The following is a 16,398-nucleotide window of genomic DNA, read 5'->3' as shown; positions in this document are numbered from 1 at the left end:
TCACTGGAGATACAAAGGTGGACGGGCGTGGTGTTGGCCACCCACGCCCTCGTGTGCCGTGACGGCCTTTATGGGTGCTCACTAACAGCACTTGCCCCTACAGTCTCTTAAGGTTACACGGTGGATCTTTTTCTTTGTGTGTGTGGGGAGCGGTGGCGTTGTTTTTATCGCGCTGCGCTACACACCCGGCGACCCGAGTTGGTCGTGATTAATTATTATTATTATAATCTGAAACGGGTCTGGGCTTCTCCTAGGTCGACTCAGTGGCAAATGTTTAATTTCCACCGAAGGGCCCAAGAGAATGTATAATTTTGCGTCTGAGGCTGCAAGCGATGCGACACGCAGACACGGAGAGCCGCGTCGCCTACACTGGGGCGTAGGTGCAAGTGGTGTCAGCGAGGATCACTGATGAAGGCACACCAGGGGGTGGGTGGGTGGCCGGCACCGAGACCGTCCGCCTTTGTCTCCCGAGTGGCCAATGTCTGCGCAAACGAACTACCAGGTACTCATTCGAGACCGAGTCGACCCAGGGATCGGTTCCAATAATTTCTCACTCGTGGCGGTGGCCGTGAGCGGGAGTCGACCCCGGGTCGCCGGGTTCGCAGCGCGTCAGCCACTGCCCCACCGCTACCAACATATCGGGAGCCACGGTGGCGAAATGTTAACTACCTCGCCCGGTGTACAGGAGGTCGTGGGGTTGATCCCGATCCTGACACCTGCTGCTGCTGCTGTATATTTTCAGTTCGCGGTGTCTCTCTCTCTCTCCCCGTGGCCGCGTGGAATTTTTCTCCGGCCCTCCCGGCGTTTTCCTCCTCCACGTTGAGAACGGACGTCACGCGTTTAGAGTTTTTGGCTTCTGCGCATTTGCACGTGTTGATGACAAGCCACTTCGTTGAGCGATCATTGGCGATAGCCAGGCCGCTTCTAAAAAAAAAAGATCTATATTACCGCATGCGCCTTACCTGGTACAATAAAATAAAGTGTAGTTTCATATACACAAAGATCCCCCGTATAGCCTGGACAGACTGTTGCGGCAAGTGATGTTAGCGAGCACCTATCAAGGCCGGCACGGCACACGAGGGGGTGGGTGACCGGCACCACACCCCAGTGGCGATGTTTACACTACCGCACCAGGTACTCATTAGAGGCTGAGTCGACCTAGGGGAGGCCCAGATAACCGTCATCGGCGTTGGCCGTGAGCGGGAATCGAACTCGGGTATGTGCTGCGCGCTGACCGCCACGCTGCCAAACGCACGCACGTACGCAGATAGAGGATGATCAAAAGTTGCATTTATTCTAACTTGAGTCTCGCCTGAGCGTTAATTGACGAGTGGCAAATCACGAGGGGCTTGGCAGGAATGGGTTCGTGCACCCCTCCCCCCGCACCGCTGATAGCTCGCCGCCTGTCCGTTGTACGATTTCCCAAAGGGGGCAACGCGCGTCACGCGCCTCGCTCTTGTGAAATCGTAGCTCGGATAAACGGCGCCCGTTTGGTAGGCCCACGATTCGACGATTTGTTTTGCTCTCGTACGGCAGACTCGATTATCCGCGTGCGGTTTATCCGATTTGCGGATTAACCGCGCACCTGACACCTTGACATGAGTGGATTTTCCACTTAAGCGCAAATTAAACATCTAAAAACAGTTAATACGTCGTTATTTTTTGCACGTGTGTACATTTACAAGTCACGTGCTTGAACAGAGCAAATATGTTGCTCCGGTTAATCCTAAATCCGCGTTATCGCCTCTACAGTACAGTAGTTGTTATATCTTTACAACGGTGGGATAGGGGGGGGGCGGGGGGGGAGTTTGATTGACGTTGATGGGCGTGGCTCTGCTGCTGTGCACTCAGTGGGGCCGAGTTGTCTGCCCTGGGAGTAGGAACGTGATGTCCCTCAGCACGCGCATCCATCGGTTTGTTATTGTTATGGACTTTTGTAATTAGGCGAGATCAGTACGTTCTTTGCGGCTGTGTTTTTTTTTTGCTTCGTTCATTTCCAAAACTCAATTTTCTTCACTGAAACGTCAGTTGTGCCTATATTCGTTTTTTTTGTATTCGAGGCCGTCCATAAATGACGTCACGCACCTAGAGTGGAGGGGGGGGTCAGATATTTGTGACGATGTGTGACGAGGGTGGGGGGGGGGTTGAGAAATGTGACGTCACATCAAAATGCGCAACTTTAAATAAATATAGACAACACGTTCTACTTAATTAAATAGGTTTTTTAATAAATGTTTTCCCCTACAACATCAGAGTGCAGCGCCACACTAAATACGCACTACAATGACAATAGTTTAAAGCGATTTAAGCATGGTTTTTTTAGGGGTGGGGGGCAGAGCTTTGTGACGTCATATTTGAGGGGGGGTCTGACTTTTTCTTGTGACGTCGTGTGACGAGGGGGGGGGCAAAAATCGTCCAAAATCGCGTGACGTCATTTATGGACGGCCCCTTATCCGTGATGTTTGAATTAACTCCAGCCACCCTCCCTGTAATTCGCGCGGATAATCGAGAGTTCTACCGTATATATATAAAAAAATATCCATAAAGAGGTTAAGGATTTTTTCAAGTTGGCTTTGAAGTTTAATTAAAAACGTTCAAGTGACACCTCGCGAATCATCATCATCGTTTTCATAGTCGATGAGGACCCGATTCTCGTCGTTTAACCGATTCTCGTGGTTTAACCGATTTTCGTGGTTTATCCGATTCTCGTGGCTTAACAGATTATCTTGGTTTAACCGATTCTCGTGGTTTAACCGATTTTCGTGGTTTAACCGATTTTCGTGGCTTAACCGATTCTGGTGGCCTACGGTCTGCACCCTTCTGCGTTTGGTCTCCAGCCCCTCTATCAAGAGAGTTCCGAACCGGCCAACGGCCTCCCAGTAACCTTGCCAAACGTTGGGTTAACGTTGGTTCCAACGGTTCCAACCGCGTGCCTACGTTGGGTCAACGTTGGTTCCAACGGTTCAAACCGCGTGCCAAACGTTGGGTTAACGTTGGTTCCAACGGTTTCAACCGCGTGCCAAACGTTGGGTCAACGTTGGTTCCAACGGTTCCAACCGCGTGCCAACGTTGGGTCAACGTTGGGTCAACGTTGGTTCCAACGGTTCCAATCGCGTGCCAAACGTTGGGCCAACGTTGGTTCCAACGGTTCCAACCGCGTGCCAAACGTTGGGCCAACGTTGCTCAGAGATGATCTCCAATAGTGAACTGCTGAGGGAGCGCGGCGTTTGTGTGCAGACTGCCCTATGTGTCATAATAACAGTCTGGACCACTGGTCGGGTTCCACGAGATCAGAAGGATGCCCGGGTGGTCTCCCACTTTAAGAAGGGGGAGTGCACAGACTGTAACAACTACAGGGGCATCTCCCTCCTCCGTGTGCCGGACAATGTCCAGGGAAGGATTGTTGAACATCGCCTTGCCAGGTACGCTGAGGAGAGCCCCAATGTGGTTTCAGGCCAGGGCGGTCCTGCACAGATGCCATACTCTCCATCCACCTGCTACAACAGAGGCGTAGGGAATTCCAACAGGACCTACATTTTGGCTTTATTGACTTGGTAAAGGCCCATATGATACCATCGATAGGCCAGGGCTCAGGGTTCTTCATTTATGGCGTCCCTGAAGCTCTGCTCACAATCATTAAGAACCTTCATGATGGTGGGCAGGCCCCGGTAAAGCTACATGGCTGGAATTTAGAGTCATTCCCTTTCTACCTTGGGGTGCAACAGAGATGACCTCTGGCTCTTACATTATTTAACATATTTTTAGACCACGTAGTTTAGGAAGCCTTCCGTGGCTCTCCCGGAGGAATTTCCCTCTGGCACAGACACAATGGGGGGGTTGATCGATGGCCGGGTGCGGTCAAGGATGTCTCCCTATTGGTCAACCATGTCACGTGTGCTGACGATCTGGTGATTGCCACTCATTTAGAGAAGGAGTTGAAGGCGCTGCTGCTGAACCTGCAGCGTGTCATGAAGAGGTGGGGGCCTTAACCATCAGCCCTATTAAAACTAAGCGCCACCCTGAGTGTTTTGTGCCATCAAACACTCCACCCCCTCACCTGAATGCTGGTGCTGGGGCAAATCTGGAGAGAGTGGAGAGGTTTCCATACCTGGGCAGTGTGCTTATGACCAGCTCCAGCTTGACAGGAGAGGTCTCACTCCGAATCAGTGGAGCGGCATTATCTTTCCGTCGGCTGCGTAACGCTGTGTGAAAGCTACCCTCCACACGAAGCTTCGGGTTTTGTCGACCACGGTCGTGCCCTCCCTTCTCTACGCTTACAAATGTGCACACCTCCAAGATAACTTCTTCGCTGGTTAGAATAACCCCGGCTGGCCTGTCTATGATCCATCTTGGGTATAACCAGGCTGGATTGTGTGAGGACCTCACAAATCCTTGAAAGATCGGGAGACAGTCCCATCGGTGAGCTCCTCTGGCAGGCAAGGCTGCGTAATGTAGCCCGCATGCCCAGCCACTGTATGTCCAGCAGCTTTTGTTTGGTCGGATAGAGCGGGCTAAACGGGCGCGGCACGGGCTAGAGCAGAGATGGAGTAATGTGGTACAGGAGGACGTGGAGCTGAGTGGAATTGCCACAGACTGGGACCAGCGGTGTCAAGATCGGTCTCTATTGAGGATGTTCGTGAAGGACGCTGCTACTGAGCAGTTGGAGGCAGTCGCCCACGAGCAACAGCGGAGGGCAGAGGAGCGACGCTCAAAACAACGAGTGAAGCAACGGGCGGCTAAAACGCAGCAAGATGGCACATTAGGGAGTACCGGTGGTGCATCTGCCAATGATCTCAGTCAGTAAACCCATGATGGCAACGAAAATCTGTCCTTCTACCGTCGAGTCTTCGACACTTAACGTGGCATTATGGTGCACCTAACCTGGCACAAGCGCCGTTGTGACATTACGGCCACTTTGTGGCGAGCGATGGCACTTGTTGTATGGGAGTTTGTGTGGGTGAGTGTGTCTGCGTGTGTAATTGTATTTGTGTGAATATGTAAAGAGCGGTGGTGCAGCGGTTAGCGCACTGCGCTACGAACCCAGCGAGCCGAGTTAGATTCCCGCCCACGGCCAATACCAATGGCGAATATCTGAACTCGTCCCTGGCCTCCCCTAGGTCGACTCAGCCTAAAATGAGTTCCCGATGTGGTGTGTAAACATCGCCACTGGGGAGACAAAGGCGGTCGGGCGTGGTGCTGGCCACCCACCCTCTCGTGTGCCATGCCGGCCTTCATAGGTGCTACTCGCTAGCAGCACTTGCCCCTACAGTCTGTTGTGTTTATACCGGTCATCTTTGTCCTTGTGTGTGAATATGAAGTGGAGAGCGGTGGTACAGTGGTTATTCGAACCAGGTTCATGCCGGGACTCCTCTAGGTTAGTTGGCTTGATGATGATGGTAATGATGATAATGTCGATGATGATGATAATTAAAAACAAAGATCCCCGTATAGCGTTAATATACTTTGTGGGGCAAGTGCTGTTAGCGAGCACATATGGAGGCCAGCAACGGCACACGAGGGGGTGGGTGGGAAGCACCACCCCCGGCCGCCTTTGCCTCCCGAGTGGCGATGTTTACACATCAAACCACAGGTACTCTCTTGAGGCTGAGTCGACCGATGGGGAGGCCCAGGACCGGTTAAGATAATCGTCAATGGTGTTGGCCGTGAGCGGGAATCGAACTCGGGTCGCCGGGTTCTTAGCGCAGTTTGTGTCAGCTGCTGATAACGCTGCTGCTACTGTTGATGATGATGCTGATGATAATCCTGTTTTTGCTGATGATGATAATCAGGCGCGTAGTAGCAATAACGTTACTATTGCTGCTGATGCTGTTGATGATGCGCCTGCTAGTGCTGCTGAGGATGCTGCTGCTAATGTTCTACGGCCGTCTGGAACGTTCTCCCTTCCCATGTTAGGAAGCCACTGGAGCTATGCATTTTAACTCATCTAGGATTGAAAACCCACTTCATTAGAACTGCCTTTTCGCGTTAAGTTTGTTGTCCTTCCCTCGCACCTCCGATGGCTACGTACGGTGCGAAAGAGGTTCAACAGATGTATTCTATGGGTCTTTCGGTAAAGCCACGTAGATAGAAAAATAAAAATATCACGACGTTTCGATCGCAACACCTGAAGACGATTGCTTGCGTTGCGATCGAAACGTCGTGATATATATATATATATTTTTAAAATTATTTTACTATCTACGTGGCTTTACCGAAAGATCCATATAATATGTATCCCTGCAGTCACGAAAGCTTTAAGTCAAGATTTAAGGTTCAACATACATATTCTTGGTTCTTTCGGTAAAGTCACGTAGAATGGAAACAATAAAATAACAAAAACATAAAACAATAAAATAATAAAAAACTAAAACAATACAATTTTTTGTTTTATATTTTTATTATTTTATTGTTTCCCTTCTACGTGACTTTACCGAAAGAACCAAGAATACGAATCCCTGCAGTCACGAAAACTTTAAATCAAAAGTCCAACATACATTTATGACGGCGCTTGTTGCATTGTGAAGTGAGAGTCTAACCGCTCACTTCCTTGCGAACTGGAGTCACGTGGTCTCGGTGCGCAGCTCGTTACGATTTGAACCCCGGCAGAGGCTACGGATACAAAAAAAAAATCCATTGCACGTGACCAGGAAAGCCATACATTATACATAGGTAATATGATTTATAAAAATCAATTAAGCAATAAGAATCATCCACTCGTAGAATTAGGCGAATGCACCTCAAATTAAATAAGCGGATTCCTTAATAAAGTTTAAGAAAAATCATAAATAACAACGTTTAGATACAACCGCACGGTCAGTGAGTCAGCACAGACAGCAACATATACTAATGATTATATATGATGCTGCTGCTGATGAAGCTGATGATGCTGTTGCAGATGATGATGCTGATGATGATGATGCTGCTGCTGCAGATGACGATGCTGATGATGATGCCGATGATGCTGCTGCGGATGATCCTGCTGATGATGATGCCGATGATGGTGCTGCAGATGATGATGCTGCTGATGATGCCGATGCTGCTGATGATGATGCTGCTGATGATGATGTCTCTTTCCGGGTAGTCGCGAAGTGATACAGCTGCTGCTACATCTGATGATAATTCTGCTGCTACAGCTACTGATGATGATGACGATTCTGCATCTGCTGCTAGTGGTGACGATCGTGATGATGGATGGTGATCCTGCTGCTGACGATGATCCTGCTCTTGCTGATGATGCTGATGTTGAGAAACGTGCGTGCAGAGTATTTGGCTGACAAACATTTCCACGCGCGTGATAAGCCACTACGTTGCGCTATCATTTGTGATAGCTAGGTCGATTCTAAAACACATTGACATAGCTCAGTGGGTCTTACCTGGAAAAATAAAATAAAAATACTTATTTCGATTTAAAGCTTTCGTGACAGCAAGGATTCATCTTCTTGGTTCTTTCGGTAAAGTCATCTTGTAGAATGAGAATAAAACAATAAAACAAAATAAGACAATAAAATTCTCACGACGTTTCGGCCACAACACAAGTCGCCTTCTTCAGGTGAAGGAACAGAACTGTCGGGACGACAGCGCTTCAATTTGACGACAGCGCTTCAAGTTGACGTCCCGACAGTTCTGTTCCTTCACCTGAAGAAGGCTACTTGTGTTGTGGCCGAAACGTCGTGAGAATTGTATTGTCTTATTTTGTTTTATTGTTTTATTCTCATTTTACGTGACTTTAGAGTTTCGGATGCTGCTTGTGCTGCTAATGATAGCAAATTAACACACACCCACTCAACAATATCTCCCGTCTATCCTGATCATAGACCTTCGGAGCAAGTGCTGTGAGCGAGCACCTATGAAGGCCGACACGGCACACGAGCAGGGGCGGAGCCACAGGGGGGCTGGGGGGGGGGCTCAGCCCCCCCTGAAATTTTGGGAAAGTCGATAATCGGGATCACCGGATATCTGGCTGCTGCAAAATGCTGCCGGCTGCCACCTCGTGTGCTGCCCTGCAGGCTGCCACCTTGTGTGCTGCCCTGCAGGCTGCCACTGTGTGCTGCCCTGCAGGCTGCCACCTTGTGCTGCCCTGCAGGCTGCCACCTTGTGTGCTGCCCTGCAGGCTGCCACCTTGTGTGCTGCCCTGCAGGCTGCCACCTTGTGTGCTGCCCTGCAGGCTGCCACCTTGTGTGCTGCCCTGCAGGCTGCCACCTCGTGCTGCCCTGCAGGCTGCCACCTTGTGTGCTGCCCTGCAGGCTGCCACCTTGTGTGCTGCCCTGCAGGCTGCCACCTTGTGTGCTGCCCTGTAGGCTGCCACCTTGTGTGTTGCCCTGCAGGCTGCCACCTTGTGCTGCCCTGCAGGCTGCCACCTTGTGCTGCTGCCCTGCAGGCTGCTTGAGCGGCAGCCTTTCGAACTTATCGAACTTATTAGCCACATCAGCGGCTCCGACCTATTAATAAACTCCGCGTTCAAATCCAATAAAATTAGTTTTATACATTTGTGGCGCCCATTGGAAAACATAAACACACTGGGTATCTCAGAATATTGAAGTCAGCCCCACCAAAGTCAACATCCTGGCTCCACCCCTGCGCACGAGGAGGTGGTAAGGGCTGCGCGACGAACCCGGCGACCCGAGTTCGATTCACGCTCACGGCCAACACCATTGACGATTATCTGAACCGGTCATGGGCCTCCCCTAGGTAGACTCAGCATCAAGTGAGTAGCTGTGGTTTGATGTGTGAACATCGCCACACGGGAGACAAAGGCGGCCGGGAATGGTGCTGGCCACCCACCCCATCGTGTGCCGTTACCGGCCTTCATAGGTGCTCGCTAACAGCACTTGCCCCACAAACTATAGTAAGGCAATACGGGGGATCTTTGTCTTTCTATTTTGGGATGACAGCCCTGTAACGTGAGCGTGGCTAAAGGGAAGAGCGTTAGCAAACAACCCTCACAGTGCGGGTGGGGGGGGGGGGTCACACCAACACCAATGTTTAACAAACTTTAGTCAGAATCCATATATTAATATTTATACTGGATAAATCCGATGAGCTATGAAGCTCTTTATCACAGATGTCCAGTGGGGGCGGGTCTGAATGTCACAACAATAAACAATACTAAAACACGAGAAGTATCTAAATGAAATGAAAGTTAAACGAATAAATAACAAAATATTTACACATATTAAATTAAACATTCGTGTTTTTTTATCTTAACAGGTAGAAGCCCACTGAGCTTTGAACGAATTTTGCAGAAGCGATTTGACCACAAACGACAGCTCAACGAAGTGGCTTATCACGTGGACATTTATAGCAGTAAAACACTCAAAATGATCTAAATCAGTTCTCCCTGCGGGGTGCGAGATGCCCTTTCTGGGGGTGCGAGACGTGGCCATATTTTATTTTTTTACGTACATCATCGAAAAACACAAAATAAGCACGGGCACGTAAGTTCAACGACTACCTTGTCACACCAAACCCGCGGTATTTATTAACATTGTAATTGTTTGAACGATGAGGAACCCAAGGGGTGCAAGGCGGCATCAAAGGTTAAGAACCACTGATCTCAACGCGCGTCTATAAATGTGGAGGGACACAAAAAACAGCAGGACCCGGAGAAGAAATGAACGCGACCACGTGGGGAGAGAGAGAGAGAGAGAGAAAATGACACGCAAACTCCAAATATACAGCAGCAGGCGTCAGGGTCGTGAACGAACCCACGACCTCCTGTACACCAGGCGAGGTAGTTAACATCTACAAGCCACCGTGATGATGAAAGAGAGAGACACGTTAACTCCTAATATACAGCAGCAGGTGTCAGGGTCGGGAACAAACCCACGATCGCCTGCACACCAGGCGAGATAGTTAACATCTACAAGCTACCGTGATGATGATGAGAGAGAGAGACACGTTAACTCCTAATATACAGCAGCAGGTGTCAGGGTCGGAAACAAACCCACGATCTCCTGCACACCAGGCGAGGTAGTTAACATCTCCTAGTCATCGTGATGATGACGAGAGTGAGAGACACGCAAACTGCAAATAAACAGCAGCAGGCGTCAGGGTCGTGAACGAACCCACGACCTCCTGCACACCAGGCGAGGGAGTAAACATCTCCTAGCCACCAGCGTGGCGTCCGACAGGTGAGGATGAGACCGCACGCGCCTGGCCTTGAGACGATGCCGAACTCTCGTCTCGTGAAGGCGACATCCTGTCCTCGTCTTCGTCGTCTTCGAGTATCTGCGTCTATAACAAGGGGGGCAGGGGGGGGGGGGTGGTGCTGGTCACGATGCGCTTTGATGGTGTCGAGCCACCGCGCGTTCCGCTCCGGACGTGCAAATGGACAGCTGTGGAAAAGAGCTTCACTGCTCGTCGGACTCTTGCGCGACAAACACAGGTGAGTGTCGATGTGAGTCGCAGCGACAACGACGCATCTCCCTCGCAGGCGGAATTACCCGGTAAGCCGGAAAGGGGATAACGGCACGATTCGATGTAATAAATATATTATTATTAGCATGCATCAAACCGGAACAAGAGCTGAACTCTTGCGAACCGAGTCACAGTTTGGTTGGCACGCTAATTAATTATCTTATCAGAGGACGTTCGCGCACGTGTGCGCTGGCAATTCTAAAGAAGGTTATCTCCCTGCACGTGCTCCGTTTGCTTCCTATCTGATGTATGGAATTCAGATTGGTATTTAGCGAGAGGTTTCAGTTCACGTGTCCACGTGTCCACGTGTCCTCCTCCTCCCTCCTCCCCCTCCTCCCTTTTCAGAAGCGACCTGGCCACAAATTATAGCTCAATAAAGTGGCTTATCCAGGGGAAATTTAGAGCAGTCAAATACTCGAAACACATGATTTTAAATGTGGGGGGAAAAAGTGCAGGACCCGGAGAAAAATCTGCGCGACCACAGGGAGAGAGAGAGAGACACGCAAATTCCAACTATACAGCAGGCGTCAGGGTCGGGATCGAACCCACGACCTCCTTCATACCAGGCGAGGTCGTTAACATCTCCTCGCCACCTTGATGATGATCATAGAAAGAGAGACACGCAAACTCCAAATATGCAGCAGGCGTCAGGGTCGGGATCGAACCCACGACCTCCTTCATACCAGGCGAGGTAGTTAACATCTCCTAGCCACCGTGATGATGATCAGAGACAGAGAGAGACAATAACTCCCAATTTTCAGCGGGCGTCAGGGTCGGGATAGAAACCACGACCTCTTGCATACCAGGCGAGGTGGTTAACATCTCATAGCCACTGCGAGCATGGGACCAACGTTACTCTCACGTGCAAGGGCGGTTGGGTAACTTGTGTCCCTCCTTCTGTCTTGGGCCCAGCGGTCGTTCGTAAGTATCTCAGAGGTGGCTCTATAGTGTCCGCTTCCGTGGGCCGTTCTCTGACACAGGAGAGATGGGTGTTGTCTTCGTGTCCTGGGATTCTTTCACGAGGTCTATTTTCCTGCTGCCACATTGAGGAATTTTTAGTTTTCTTCAGATATTGTTTAACCAATTCGCGATGAGTGTTTATGTATTGTCACACCACGTGGCCATGACACCGGAACGCCCGGAGAAACCCCGCGCATTGCGCGAGGGGGTAACACTCTAGGAGCCGCGGTGGCTATGTGATGTTAACCACCTCGCCTGGTCTGCAAGAAGTCGTGGGTTCGATCACCACCCTGACGCCTACTGCTGTATACTTGGATCGATACTCTTTGGTTCTTTCGGTAAAAGTCAAGAACCAAAGAGTATGGGTCCTTGCAGTCACGAAAACTTCAAATCTAGAATGTATACTTGAGGTTTGCGTGTCTCTCTCTCTCTTTCGGTCGCGTGGATTTTTTTACGAGTCCTCCGGTTTTTCCCTCCACATTTGGAATCAATGCGCGTTTAGAGTATTTGACTGCTATACATTTCCACACGATGATAAGCCACTTCGTAGAGCTATCATTTGTGGCCAGGTCGCTTCTGACAAAGAGCTACATGGCTCAGTGAACCTTACCCGGTTAAAATAACAAAATGTTTAGTTTTTTTTATTTAAAAAATGTTAAGTTTTTTTAATTTGTTTTATCTCCGTGCAGATCGGAACAGATGGCGATTAAATCCACTCGCTAACAGGCGCAACTCCTGGAAGTCTACCGACGGGTACACTCATCAGAATATTTATTCACACTGTAGGAATCCGATGAGCTATAAAGCTCTTATTTCACAGATGTCCAGTGGTGAAGGGAGTTTCCCAAACACGAGTGCGGTGATCCACCAATGACTGGGGAGAGAGAGAGGGAGGGAGCCGCGTTCAGTAAAGATGTTCGGTGGGAAATGTTTGTGGTGAGCTGACGCTCCGAGGTGGCATTCACTGGGTGGTGGAATCAATCAAGGGCGGAGAATTAACGCGGCCGGGATTCCTTCTCCTCCTCCTCCTCATCCTGCTGCTGCTGCTGCTGCAGCGAGATGGGTGGGAGGAGATGGCAGGAGCACGCGCGAGCAGAGAGGAGAGTGATTTTTAATGGTGGTGAAATCTGCAAAATAAAATAAAAAAAATAATATCGAATGGAGGAACTTGCCACTCGCGAGACGCGTGCTGGGTGGGTGAGCGGCAGTCGCGCGCCGCGCGTGCGCGTGGACTGAGGAGCACCCGAGTTCGACTCCCGCTCACGCCCAATACCGCCGAAGTTCATCTCAATCCCTCCTGGGCCTCCCCTAGGTCGACTCGGCCTAAACACGAGTACCCCGGTACCGTGTGTAAACGTCTCCAGTGGGGGAGACAAAGGCGGCCGCTTGAGTGGTGCTGGCCACCCACCCCCTCGCGCGCCGTAGCCGGCATTCATAGGTGGTGCTCGCGAACAGCACTTAGCCCCAACAGTCTGTTGAGGCTACACGGGGGATCTTTGTCGTTCGAGGAGGAGGAGGAGTGAGGGAAGAGGAGGCGGTAGGGCTCGCGATAGGAGGAGGAGGAGGCGTAAGGGTTATGGTGCGAGAGAAGGAAGGAGATCGTAGGTTAGGGTTAGTCAGGATGAAGTAGGTGAAGGTGGAAAAGGAGGAGGGGGGGGAGGAGATTGAGGAGGTGGAGGAGGTAGGGTTATGGTGTGGGAAGAGGAGGAAGAGGGGGAGGAGTTGGGGGGGGGGTAGAGGGGGAGGTGGGGTTCGGGATGTGAGCGATGGAGCGTGCAGCATCACATTGTGAGCGGCAGGGAGATAATAAATAAATAAATAACTCCCCCTCCACACATCCCGCCGACCCCCCCCCCCCGCTTTCAGGGCCGGTTTAGCTCAATGCTGGTGGGGTCAAGCGTGCTGGTTTGTGTGTCTGTGTGTGTGTCTGTGTGTGTGTGTGTCTATGTGTGTGTCTGTGTGTGTGTGTCTGTGTGTGTGTCTGTGTGTGTGTCTGTGTGTGTGTGTCTATGTGTGTGTCTGTGTGTGTGTGTCTGTGTGTGTCTGTGTGTGTGTGTGTGTCTGTGTGTGTGTGTGTGTCTATGTGTGTGTCTGTGTGTGTGTGTCTATGTGTGTGTCTGTGTGTGTGTGTCTGTGTGTCTATCTCTCTGTGTATGTATGTCTGTGTGTGTGTGTGTGTCTGTGTGTGTGTGTCTGTGTGTCTGTCTCTGTGTGTGTGTCTGTCTGTGTGTCTGTGTGTGTGTCTATGTGTGTCTGTGTCTGTGTGTGTGTCTGTGTGTGTGTCTGTGTGTGTCTGTCTCTGTGTGTCTGTCTGTCTCTGTGTGTGTCTGTGTGTGTGTCTGTGTGTGTCTGTCTCTGTGTGTGTGTCTGTGTGTGCCTGTGTCTGTGTGTGTGTCTGTGTGTGTGTCTGTCTCTGTGTGTCTGTCTGTCTCTGTGTGTGTATGTCTCTGTGTGTGTGTCTGTGTGTGTGTCTGTGTGTGTCTGTCTCTGTGTGTGTGTCTGTCTCTGTGTGTCTGTCTGTCTCTGTGTGTGTGTCTGTGTGTGTGTCTGTGTGTGTCTGTCTCTGTGTGTGTCTGTGTGTGCCTGTGTCTGTGTGTGTGTCTGTGTGTGTGTCTGTCTCTGTGTGTCTGTCTGTCTGTCTGTCTCTGTGTGTGTGTCTGTCTGTCTGTGTGTGTGTGTCTGTGTGTGTGTATGTCTCTGTGTGTGTATGTATCTGTGTGTGTGTCTGTGTGTGTGCCTCTGTGTGTGTGTATGTCTGTGTGTGTGTCTGTGTCTGTCTCTGTGTGTGTGTGTCTGTGTGTGTGTCTGTCTCTGTGTGTGTGTCTGTCTCTGTGTGTGTCTGTGTATGTGTGTCTGTGTGTCTGTGTGTGTGTCTGTCTCTGTGTGTGTTTCTGTGCGTGTCTGTGTGTCTGTCTCTATGTGTATGTGTCTGTGTGTGTGTCTGTCTCTGTGTGTGTGTCTGTGTGTGCCTGTGTGTCTGTCTCTGTGTGTGTGTCTGTCTCTGTGTGTGTGTCTGTCTGTGTGTCTGTGTGTGTGTCTGTGTTGTCTGTGTGTGTGTCTGTGTGTGTGTGTCTGTCTCTGTGTGTGTGTCTGTGTGTGTGTCTCTCTGTGTGTGTGTGTGTCTGTGTGTGTTTCTGTGTGTGTGTCTGTGGGTGAGCGTGTGTGTCTGTGTGTGTGTCTGTGTGTGGGTGAGTGTGTCTGTGTGTCTGTGTGTGTGTCTGTGGGTGAGCGTGTGTGTCTGTGTGTGTGTGTGTCTGTGTTTGGTTGAGTGTGTGTGTGTGTGTCTGTGTGTCTGTGTGTGTGTGTCTGCGTGTGTGTTTAGGTGAGTGTGTGTCTGTGTATGGGTGAGTGTGTGTCTGTGTGTGGGTGAGTGAGTGTGTGTATGTCTGTGTGTGGGTGAGTGTGTGTGTCTGTGTGTGGGTGACTGTGTGTGTGTCTGTGTGTGGGTGAGTGTGTGTGTCTGTGTGTGGGTGAGTGTGTGTGTGTCTGTGTGTGGGTGAGTGTGTGTGTGTCTGTGTGTGGGTGAGTGTGTGTGCGTCTGTGTGTGGGTAAGTGTGTCTGTGTGTGGGTGAGTGTGTCTGTGTGTGGGTGAGTGTGTGTGTCTGTGTGTGGGTGAGTGTGTGTTTGTGTGTGGGTGAGTGTGTGTGTGTGTGTCTGTGTGTGAGTGAGTGTGTGTGTCTGTGTGGGGGTGAGTGTAAGAGTGTGTATCTGTGTGGGAAAGTGTGTGTCTGTGTGTGGGTGAGTGTGTGTGTGTCTGTCTGTGTGTATCTTTGCGTGTGAGAGCGTGTGTGTGTGTGAGAGTGTATGAGTGTGTGTGTTAGTGAGGACCGGTGGCGCAGTGATTAGCACACTGCAATACGAACCCGGCGACCCGAGTTCGATTCCCGCTCACGGCCAACACCAGTGATGATTATCTGAACCGGTCCTGGGCCTCCCCTAGGTCAACTCAGCCTCACATGAGTACCTGGTGTGGCGTGTAAACATCGCCACTAGGGAGACAAAGGCGGCAGGGCGTGGTGTTGGTCACTCACCCCTCCGCGTGCTGTAACCGGCCTTCACATGTGCTCGATAACTGCACTTGCCCCGGCAGCCTGTAAAGGCTATACCGGTGCGCTTTGTGTTGTGCGCGATTCTAAAAGTTGCTGCGGGCAGGCCTGACGGCCAAGAACGCTAAGCGGCCAGGGACAAGCAGCACCGTTAAAGAAGAAAAAAGTTGGGAGTGAGTGCGTTTCTTGAATTGAGTAAAAGTGATCGCAAAAAACCTCGGAGAGAGACGTTGGGAGGGAGTTGAAAAGTCGAGCAGTGGGAGGGAAGGAGCGGACAGAGGAGTGTTGCGATCCGTAGTGTGATGAGTGGGTGGGTGAGTGAATGAGTAAAGGGCTGAGTGAATGGGTGAGTGAGTGGGTAGGTGAATGGGTGGATGAGTGAGTGGTTGAGTGATTAAGTAGGTGAATGGGTGGGTGAGAGAGTGGGTGAATGGATGAGTGAGTAGCCGCATGGATGGATGAGTGCGTGGGTGAGACAGTGGGTGAGTGAGTGGGTAGGTGAATGCGTGGGTGAGAGAGTCGGTGAGTGGGTGAATGAGTAGCCTAATGGGTGGATGAGTAAGTGGGCGAGTGAGTGGGTGAGAGGAGGGTGAGTGAGCGAGTAGGTGCATGGATGAGTGAATGGGTGAGAGAGTGGGTGAGTAGGTGAATAGTTGAGTGAGTGGGGGAAAGGGTGAGTGGGTGAGTGAGCGTGTTCTTGTGACCTGCAGAAGACACAAAGTTGTAGACAACACAGGGCTTTTCCGAACACCAGAGGACATGATGTTTTGCAAACAATGCCTGGGCCTTGCGGAACGTCAGAGTTAACGGTGTGAAGGTATCGAATTGACCACCATCACCGACTCACATATACTAAAACGAAACTATACATACTCTTTGGTTTTTTCGGTAAAGTCACGTAGAAATAAGAAATAATAATACAAATATATTTTTTATTACAAAAAATATTTTTATTATTATTTCTTATTTCTACGTG

The sequence above is a fragment of the Petromyzon marinus genome, chromosome 49 (genome assembly GCF_048934315.1).
Source record: "Petromyzon marinus isolate PM22_M1 ecotype Great Lakes invasive population chromosome 49, UKy_Petmar_22M1.pri1.0, whole genome shotgun sequence".
Classification (NCBI taxonomy): Eukaryota; Metazoa; Chordata; class Hyperoartia; order Petromyzontiformes; family Petromyzontidae; genus Petromyzon; species Petromyzon marinus.
Note: the sequence above shows the minus strand (reverse complement) of the source record.